This window comes from Heptranchias perlo, unplaced genomic scaffold (genome assembly GCF_035084215.1).
Source record: "Heptranchias perlo isolate sHepPer1 unplaced genomic scaffold, sHepPer1.hap1 HAP1_SCAFFOLD_47, whole genome shotgun sequence".
Taxonomy (NCBI): domain Eukaryota; kingdom Metazoa; phylum Chordata; class Chondrichthyes; order Hexanchiformes; family Hexanchidae; genus Heptranchias; species Heptranchias perlo.
In genome coordinates this window covers 5,681,877-5,692,326 of record NW_027139484.1, presented here as the reverse complement: position 1 = coordinate 5,692,326, position 10,450 = coordinate 5,681,877, and the positions used below count along the sequence as shown (strand labels likewise).

Here is a 10,450-nt window from a genome sequence, read left to right as displayed (position 1 = left end):
GTGCCTTTCACTCTGAGCGTGTGATTTTGGACTGGGATTTTTGTATCTACCTGTCAGCGGGACTGAGTTAGGGGGAAATGGAACAGTGTCTGCCTCACCTGCTCTGCTTGACTGTTGGATTGAAAATGTGTCTCTGGAAATTGTGATCAGTGTGGGACTGACTACTTCTGCTGTCTGAGACTGTGGAACTGATGACCTGTCTGTGTCTCTGTGGTCTGTGAGTGATAATATACCTACTGTGTGTGAGAAGGAGCTGACTGTACTGTTCCTTCTGCCTCGGGTGGAGGAAGCATCACATTTATTCTGGATCGTTCAAGGGTTTGCCTGTAGAAAGAAAATTATCTCTTGTTACTCAGGAACATGTGAGGTAGAAAATACAGAAGTGATCAGTTTAATATCTATGTTCATGATCATTTTGAATATCCACAAATGAAATCCAGTGATACAAACAGTGTCAGTGTCTGACTCCACTGCAGTACTTCAGCACTCAGCTTCTGCATACCAGGTGTGTTGGGCTGTTTTACAACAATTTAATGACATCCAGACACGGCCCAACCCCTGCACTGATCCATGAATGGGACTACCCGATGGGGCATGGACCTTTGTACTGGTCAGGTTTCTAATCTCCTCTCCCATGGGACTAACCGTTCAACCGAAACCAAACAGCCGCTGTTTAAAATGTGACCTTCACATTTCTCACCTGATGCCTGCAATAGATGCTCTTTGTATAACTCCCCACATCCTTACTGTCCGGCTCTGTTTCCACTCTTCACTGTCCAATCACAAAAAATAGGGTGAGGCTGGAACTAAACCAGGGCCATTCATTACTGGTTTGGGTAGAGAAAGCAGCAATGATTTTAATAGCAGGTTCTTCCCATTCTCTCTCCCTTCCCTTAGACACACCCTGTCCACACACAGCCCGAGAATGACCTCTCCCTTCCCCCCTCTCACTCCATGTTCCGGGACCAGTTCCTGATCCACTCCGCCTCTTACAATCAGCCCCCCGGACTCCCCCTGAACTTCCCCCGGACTCAATGCCGATCTCTGAGCCCATCTGCGGACACGGTCCCGAAGCGATGATCTGTTGTAACGAGGCTGCTCTTTGCTCCCTTCCCCCGGGGGCCGTGATCTCTCCATTCCCTGCTGTTTTAAACCATCTTCTTCCGCTCACTGAGGGAATGGCGCCCACAATTCCCAATCCAAAAATCGATGGAAACTTTCCCCAATTGTAATTTTTCCGAGTCTGAGCAAAGGAAGTGGGGCTGGGGGAAAGGTCAGAGGGAATGGGGTCCACAGGCAGTGCAGGAACAGGCAGCAGAATGGGAAACAGATGGGATTCCACCAGTGCCTAACGCTGGAATCCAGACTGACTTTACAATCTCCAACTATTAAACTAGATGTTTCCATCCCTGCTGTTTCTCTCGGGGTCTTTTGATGGTAAAGAGCCTTTCAGAGATAAAGTGAGCGGCTGTGAAATCAGCCAATGGATTCTCTTCATTAATGGCCCCTATAATGTGTGACTGGGAGAGGATTTCCCAAACCAATCCTGGAGAATCATGGGAGGAAAGTGGGAGTCGGTGTATTTGCTGGGACCGTGTAGGGTTAATATCAGGCAGCAACAGTCGCAGATTAATTGAACCGGAGTGAACTGTAGGTCACTGAGAGTAATATCGAACAGCCCTGAGCTGTAAAACTGCAGATAGTACAACAGGCATTAGAGGGTTAAATGTGACCCATTGTTTCTGTCCCTCTCTGTACTGTCCCCGAGTGTGGGATTAATAGTGTTTCTGACCCTTGTACCATATCAGTGAGAGATGAGATTGCATCTTCTGCCTCTCCAACGCGATCTTTCTGGATAAAACCGCACTTTCCCGGTCAGTCTGGAACTAATACTGTTAACGTCTGTCTGTCACTGTGTCTCACCGCTCTCTCTGTCTCTCTCACCGTGTCTGCCTCCCTCTCTCTCTCTGCTGCTGTATATGAAGGCGGATACTGCTATTGAGCGTGATTTGGACACAGATAGGGAGTGTAAGACTGATACTGTCTCTCTCTCTCTCTATTGCTGGACATGAAAGTGGGATACTGTCTGATATAAAATAGAGAGAATGAGATGTCCGGGCCGGGCCTCACTGTAACTGGGGATGTGTTCGGCTCCAGTCTCAGTTCATGGTCATAATCTTTTCACAGATTCAGGGCGAGAGTCTCTGTGAGACGGTAACACTGGCGGAGAAACTCCGCATCATAACTCAAACCCCAACACATGAGATTCTCCAAATAAGCTGGAATAAGGTGTTTGTGAAACGCTGAACCCGTCTGGGAGGGGATGTGTGGGGAGATAGAACAGGGAAACAGACTGAAATGGAGGAGCCGAGTTGACTTGTTATTGAATGGACTGTATTTAGGCAGGAATATTAACGATTTCTCATTGTAACGGGGCTTATTTGAAAGCTTCTGGTTTTTGGGAATCCTTGAATATGAAGCCCGGGTCTGTCAGGGTTTGTGCGGAGCGCTGAGGTTCGGTTCTATTATCGATAAACGGTTTGAAACTGTCGGATGGAGAGAACTGGAGGTGGAGCTGGAAGATCAGAGGCCGCTCTCCGCTCTGTCACTCTGACTGTCTCCTCCCCTCCCGATTTCTCTGTTTAATCCCCCATATGGAACCAAAGCGGGTCGGTGGACTCTAAACACGGTTTACTCGTTAACAAGACGAAAGGCGAGCAATGTTCCTGATCTCCTGGGCACCAGGCAATTCACTGTTATTTGTTTCTGTACAGAGTTACATCTCAGTGATTCCCCAGTGAGTTTGATGTGTTATGTAAATAATCCAACAAAATAGAACAGAAACGGAGCGAAGCGCTGAATTCCACAGATGTAGAAAGGTTATTCGAGCAGTTCTGGTGATTCTTTACGAGCCCAGCATGGCAAGTAGTTTAAATAAATACAAGAAATCTGGTGATGTGTGGGCTGGGGTCTATAAGTCACCGTTTAAAGTACCGGACTGTGGTCACTGCCCCGACTCCAGTCCCATTAATACCTCATCTCGTCCACGAGACAAAAGCAGCTCAAAGCCACACTGGGAGCATGATATCAGGGACTCCCTTCAGACAGTAACCAGCCCTTTCACAGATACAGAGGGTGGCTCTGAAAAGAGCCTTTGCATCGAGTTACATTGAAACGACAGCACAGAAACAGGCCATTCGGCCCAACTAGTCTATGCCGGCGTTTATGCTGCTCATGAGCCTCCTCCTTCCTTACTTCATCTAACCCTATCGGCATATCCTTCTATTCCTTTCTCCCTCATGTGCTGATCTATCTTCCCCTTAAATGTCCCTCTGTTATTTGCCTCAGCTACTCCTCGTATTTGCAAGTTCCACATTCTAACCACTCTCTGGGTAAAGCAATTTCTCCTGAATTCCCTATTTGGTTTATGAGCGACTATTTTATATTTATTACCTGAAGTTTTGGACTCCCCACAAGTGGAAACATTTTCTCTACATCTGTCCAAACAAACCCTATCATTATCTTAAAAACCTCGATCAGATCAACCCTCAGTCTTCTCTTTTCCAGTGAAACGAGACCCAGTCTGTTCAGTCTTTCCTGATAAGAATATCCTCTCATTTCTGGTATCATCCTTGTGAATCTTGTTTGCACCTTCTCCAGTGCCCCTATGTCTATAATATGGAGACAAGACCTGTTCGCAGTATTCGAAGTCTGGTCTGAACAAGATTCTATACAAGTTTAACATAACTTCTTTGCTTTTCAACTGTATCGCTCCAGAAATTAATCCCAGTGTTTCATTTGTCTTTTTGTGACCTGATTAACCTGGGTCGCTACTTTTAGTAATTTGTGTATCTGTACCACTAGATCCCTTTGCTCCTCTATCCCGTTTAGACTCTTATTATCCAAGCAGTGTGTGACCTCCTGATTCTTCATTCTGCAAGTTTATTAATGCCCTCTTGCATTTTGATGCATTCTTCCTTTGTATTAATTAAATCCCCCAATTTGGTGTCGTCCACAAATTTTGGAATTGTCCTTCCGATTCCCGAATCCAAATCGTTAATGTAAATTGTGAAGAACAGTGGTCCCAGCAACTGGAACTCCACTTCCCACCTTTTGCCAGTCTGAGTAGCGACCCTTAACCTCTATTCTCGGCTTTCAGTTTTGTAGCCAACTTGCTATCCATTCTGCCACCTGATCCTGACTCCACGTGCTCTGAACTTAGCCATGAGTCTGCAATGTGGTACATTATAGAAGGCCTTCGGAAAATCCAAATATATCACATCTACTGCATTAAACGTGTCTACACTTTCTGTTCCTTCTTCAAAGATTTCAATCAGGTTGGTCCTGTCCTTTGGGTTATCAGATCAAGCCTTGGCCGGTTACTTGCTCTTGGAGCTCACAATGCTGGTTTCTTCGGCAGCAGCACGGCCTGGATATCAGACATCACCCTGAGCGATGGTCACCCGTCCCAGCAGCTTGTTGAGCTCCTCGTCGTTGCGGATGGCCAGCTGCAGGTGTCTGGGGATGATGCGGGTCTTCTTGTTTGTCCCGGGCCGCGTTGCCGGGCAGCTCGAGGATTTCAGCCGTCAGATACTCGATGCACAGCAGCCAGATAGACCGGGGCTCCGGCACCCACACGTTCAGCATAGTTCCCCTTTCGCAGGAGCCTGTGAACACGGGTAACAGGGAACTGCAGTCCGGCCCGGGATGAGCGAGACTTGGCCTTGGCCCGAGCTTCACCGCCGGTTTTTCCTCTTCCAGACATTTCCACAATCTCACAAACACTTTCACAAAGAATGAAGAAATCCTCCCGCACTCGCCCTTCTTATACCTTCTGGAGGAGTACAGAGGGGGCACTTGTGATGGGTCTCTCTCAGAGTGTTTACACTGCCCGCTCACCCTCTCTGATATTCTATCTTTGAACTGCTGTAATATTGTCCATTAGTAATATTGCTGCTCCTCCTCCTTTCCCGATTTCCCTGTCCTTTCTAAAGATCTTATAGACTTGAATATTGAGCTGCCATTCCTGCCCAGTTGGTAGTCAGGTCTCTGTAATGATTTAATGGAATTATTTAACTTTACTCAATGGCTGATGTGAGCTGTGGTAAAATGTATTTCCAGCTGGTCAAGTATTGCAGGTATCGACTGTCTCTTCAGTCCGATATCAGGTGAAGAATTACTGGCTGGTGTGGAATTTCCATTGATTGGGGGTTGGTGAAATCTACTGGGCGGAAACAGGAACTGCAACAGAGCGAGAAAGGATCCGTCAGAAACCAGTGAAAATGAAGAACAAAATCCAACAGCCTGCAGTGTCTGTTCAGGATCTGATGTTTGGGAAATATTTTATTGTCTATTATTTTCAGCGATGGTGGTATAGTGGTGAGCATAGCTGCCTTCCAAGCAGTTGACCCGGGTTCGATTCCCGGCCATCGCAATTAAGTGTTCTTATCAGTTTATTTCCATCAGAAACTCTGAAGTTTATAATCGAATTTGATGCAGTTCAGTTGGATATTGTTTCCAAAACATAATCGGGTGTAATTATAGTAAAATGTTTTAAACATTCATTTCTTTTCCCTATAGAAGGAAAAGAGGAAAAACATGCTGGAAATACTGAGTTGCCAAGGGTCGAATGAGAGTGAGGAAGGGAAATGATATGTTAGCCTTTATTGTAAGGGTGTTGGAATATAAGAGTAAGGAGGTCTTGCTGCAATTGTAGTGTGAGGAAATATTGTGTAAAATTGGCCAATATTCGGTGGAGTTTAGAAGAATGAGAGGTGATCGCATTGAAATGTATAAAATTCTTAGACGGCTTGACAGGGTAGATGCTGAGAGTCTGATTCCCCTGGCTGGAGAGTCAAGAACTAGAGCTCATCGTCTCAAGATAAGGGGTCGGCCATTTCGGACCGACATGAGGAAACATTTCTCCACTCAAAGGATTGTGAATCTTTGGAATTCTCTACAACCCAGAGGGCTGTGGATGCTCAGTCGTTGAGTTATATTCAAAGCTGCGATCGATAGATTTTTGGACTGCAGGGGAATCAAGGGATATGGGGATCGGACGGGAAAGTGGAGTTGAGATCGAAGATCAGCCATGAACTTATTGAATGGCCGAGCAGGCTCGATGGGCCATATGGCCTATTCTGCTGCTATTTCTTATGTTCTTATGTAAAGAGCTTTATTTCCAAATGTGCTGACGGCAATAATTTAGGTAGCACAGTAAACATTGTAAATGGGAGCAGAAATTTGCAAAGGGACATTGATAGGTTAAGTGAATGGGTGAAACTGTAGCAGATGGAGTTCAACGTGGGGAAGTGTGAGGTCATCCCTTTGGACCTGAAAACGATAGATCAGTGTATTTTCTGAATGGCAAGAAGCTAGGAACTGTGGGGGAGGAGAGAAATTTCGGGATCCAAGTACAGAAATCACTACAAGTGATTGTTAAATCACAAAAAAAAATTAAAATGGAGATTAAACTTTGATCTTTATCTCAAGGGAATTAGAATAAAAAGCAGTGGAAGTTATGTCACCTTTATACAGAGCTCTGGTTAGGCATCATTTAGAGTTCAGTGCTCAGTTCTGGGCACTGCACTCTCCATAATGGCTTGGAATGAGAATGGGTTTTTCCTTAAAGGAAGCTCACTGAACTGCAGGGTTTTTGAAGAGTTACGCTCAGAAATGGGAGCGGAGCTCATTTACTGCTTCACACTGTTCCAACACATTGAGGAGAACAGCATCAATGAAGAAAAAGGGAATGAAATGAAATGAGTCACAGAGTTACATCTCGCTGCTCTGTCTGACCATTTTAGTCGCTACTTCCCTGAAGAGGGATTTGTAAATTTGAAGGAAAAGTTTTGGTTGGAAGATCATTTTGTTTTCGAAAATCCTGAATCAATATTGAAGCTAAATGTAATGCTTGAGCAAGAACACGAGCCGGTGCAACTCACCAGTGATGGCACACTGAAAACACGCCACAAGTCATTCAGATTGTCATCTTTTTGGATCAGTACTTTCAAAGAATATCCTCTGTTATGATTACTGTTCTATTGTTGCTGCCGTTCACAACAACCTACCTGTGCGAACTGGGATGTTCGACGTTGACAAGGTTAAAAACAAGAGAAAGAAACTCAACAGCGCACCTGATATGCGTGAAGCACTTTCATCCTGTGATCCAGATTGGAACGAGATCATGACCAACTGACAGACCCACCCCTCACATTAAGGAAGTGAAACTCAACCTGATCTTCTTTTACTGTATTTATACTGTATTGAAAATGTTTTTCAAGCAACGTCGATGTCTAATTTTAGTTATTACTTGAAGTGAAGTGAAAAGCGAGCATGGACTGACCTTTATTGGGATTTGGTGAAACTCCAGTCTGAAGTTATTATTGTTTGGGGTCCCTGAGGGAAGTGTTTTTCTTCCACTGTGTCACGAGAAAAATAGTTTGAGAAACTCTGTTCTACATTGTACGGTCAGTGTATGTTCATCAAACCCGCTCTGAATTCCTCAGTCTGTATTTCCAGAAACGGTTCTGTGGGCGACTCGCGCAACAGAACACTGACCCACAACCTACGACTAATGGCAGCCGGAGGGCCCACAATCCCCCGCGCCCCAGAAACCCCTCTATCTCTCGGAGGCGCTGATTTCTCCGGCCAGCGGCCCTTGCCGCGCCTGCGCATTGCGCCCCTTCGAATGGAGATAGACCGTATTCTACCCCGCGCGGCATTCGGGTTAATCTCATCCGCCATTGTAATCCCCTCTTGCTGATAATTCTCTGATGGGGTTTAGAAGGGCGAGGTTTATCCAATCAAAAACAAAATAATGCGGATGCTGGAAATGTGAAATATAAAGAGAAAATGCTGCAAAGCAAGTGAGACAGCGTCTGTGGAGAAAGAAACAGAGTTAACGCTTCAGGTTAGAGTTAAGATTTCGTCAGAACTGGAAGAAGTTAAAGTTTTAACAGTTTTTCAGCAAGTGGAGAGCCAGGGAAAGGTAGGGGGAGGGAAAGAACAAAAGGGAAGGTCTGTGATCGAGTGGAGGGCAGGAGTGATAAAGCGACAATAGGGATGATGGTGCAGGGGAAGGAGGGTGGTAATGGGTCAAGTAAAGAAACAAAAGATGGGTCGAGAGGAGTTTTAAATGGTTCCAGTCAGTTAGATGTGTAAAAGAGACTGTGAGCCGAAAGAAGTGCACTTGAAGCGGAGAGAGAGGGGGACACGCTGTGTAACCGGGCGCAAACACTCACCCACAGCCCAAACAAAATTTGTTTCCCACTTGGCGCAAAACAGAAGCCGCTGGCCGGAGAAATCAGCGCCTCGGAGAGATAGAGGGGATTCTGGGGCGCGGGGGATTGTGGGCCCTCCGGCTGCCATTAGTCGTAGGTTGTGGGTCAGTGTTCTGTTGCGCGCGTCGCCCACAGAACCGTTTCTGATTATTTGATTTTAATGACTTTTGTTTCTTAATTGTATCATGTTTCTCCAATTGTATTTCCCAACTCAGGTTCAAGGCCTCCAAACCAACCCAAACGTTGGAGATGGTGTGATGGGTTTGGATTTCAGCAGAGGGAGAAGGGTGAGTGTGTGGGACGGGGATTTACAGTCTGGGGGAATCAGCAGGAAGAATGTTCCATAGAAATTAGATTTGCCTGGTCTGAATTTCTATCCTGTATCCACAATGAGGACTTTTGTTGTCTACTTTTATAGGGTATTACAAGGGGAGGATTTGCAGACAGGAAACTCAAACCAAACATGACATCAAGATCTGACAGTCACTCAATTCACCAGCACCTGAAGATCATCGGCCTTTGAACATAGAAGGAGAAATGTTCATCGGTTCTGTCCGTGGGAAAAGATTTCAAACATCAGTGTAACTGGAAAAGCACCGAGACACAAACCCGAGTGAGAGTGTTCCAGTGCGCTGACTGTGGAAAGAGCTTTAACCAGTTACACAGTATGAAAACACATCACACCATTCACAGCGGGGAGAAACCAGACACGCGTTCTCTGTGTGGACGAGACTTCAACTGATCATCCGACCTGGAGAGACACAAGGACACCCGCACCATGGAGAAACCGTGGAAATGTAGGGACTGTGGGAAGGGATTCAGTTACCCATCCCAGCTGGAAACTCGACGCAGTCACACTGGGGAGAGGCCGTTCACCTGCTCCGTGTGTGGGAAGGGATTCACTCAGTCATCCCACCTGCTGAGACACCAGCGAGTTCACACTGGAGAGTTCACCTGCATTGAGTGTGGGAAGGGATTCACTCAGTCATGCCACCTGCTGTCACACCAACGTATTCAGACCGGGGTGAGGCCGTTCACCTGCTCCGTGTGTGGGAAGGGATTCATTCAGTCATCCAACCTGCTGACACACTAGCGAATTCACACTGGGGAGAGGCCGTTCACCTGCTCCGTGTGTGGGAAGGGATTCACTCAGTCATCTCACCTCATTGAAAATCAACTTGTTCACATTGATAAGAAACTTTTTTAATGTTCTGTCTGTGAGAAGAGCTTTAAAAGAAAAAGTGACCTGCTGACACACCAACGTACTCACACTGGGGAGAGGCCGTTCAACTGTTCCGTGTGTGGGAAGGGATTCACTCGGTCATCCAACCTGCTGACACACCAGCGAATTCACACTGGGGACGGGCCGTTCACCTGCTCTGTGTGTGGGAGCGGGTTCACTCAGTCATCTCACCTCATTGAACATCAACTTGTTCACATTGATAAGAGACCCCTGAAATGTTCTAACTCTGAGAAGAGCTTTTAAAGAACATGGGACCTGCTGAGACATGAACATACTCACACTGGGGAGAGGCCATTCACCTGCTCCATGTGTGGGATTGGATTCACCCGATCATCCCACCTGCTGAGTCACCAGCGAGTTCGCATGTGACTGCAGGTGTTGGATTCTGCTGTTATTACTGCTGTTATTGCTGCATCCAGGACTGAACCATGTTCATTCTGACAGTTGGGGGTTTGTTTCTGATGTTAATGACCCCCTTCAACTGGGCTGGAGTTTCGTATTCTGCAGAAGTGTCAAATAAATCTGCTTTCTTTTAAACACAGTGTTTCTAGTCCTTGATATCTCGATGATAAGAGAAACAGTTTGAGGACTTATGATGAAGTGAGTGGAATCCATCTTAGAACTGAGTTCCTCCACCTTTTTAAAAGATGGATCTACAAGATGACCAAGTCTGACAGGACAGCAAATTCTATTATATCACAGGGCCCACTTTAATCAGCCTGAGCAGATTTCCACTACCCTTGTGTGAAAAGGAGCTTCCTGATTTCAATCCTAGACACCCTAGCTGTAAATTTAAGGTTGTGTCCTCTTGTTCTGGATTCCCCCACCAGAGAACATGGTTTCTATTTCTACCATATCGAATCCCTTTATCATTTTAAATATCTGGATCAGATCATCCCTCAACCTTCTGAACTCAAGGGAATGC

General features: G+C 45.9%; 1 non-coding gene across 1 annotated transcript; it reads left to right on the top strand.

The window, feature by feature from the left end:
* The first annotated feature begins 5,362 nt into the window (after positions 1–5,362).
* Positions 5,363–5,434, top strand: trnag-ucc (transfer RNA glycine (anticodon UCC)). Its single transcript has one exon. It is a non-coding gene; the product is annotated as a tRNA-Gly (tRNA).
* The last annotated feature ends 5,016 nt before the right edge of the window (positions 5,435–10,450 follow it).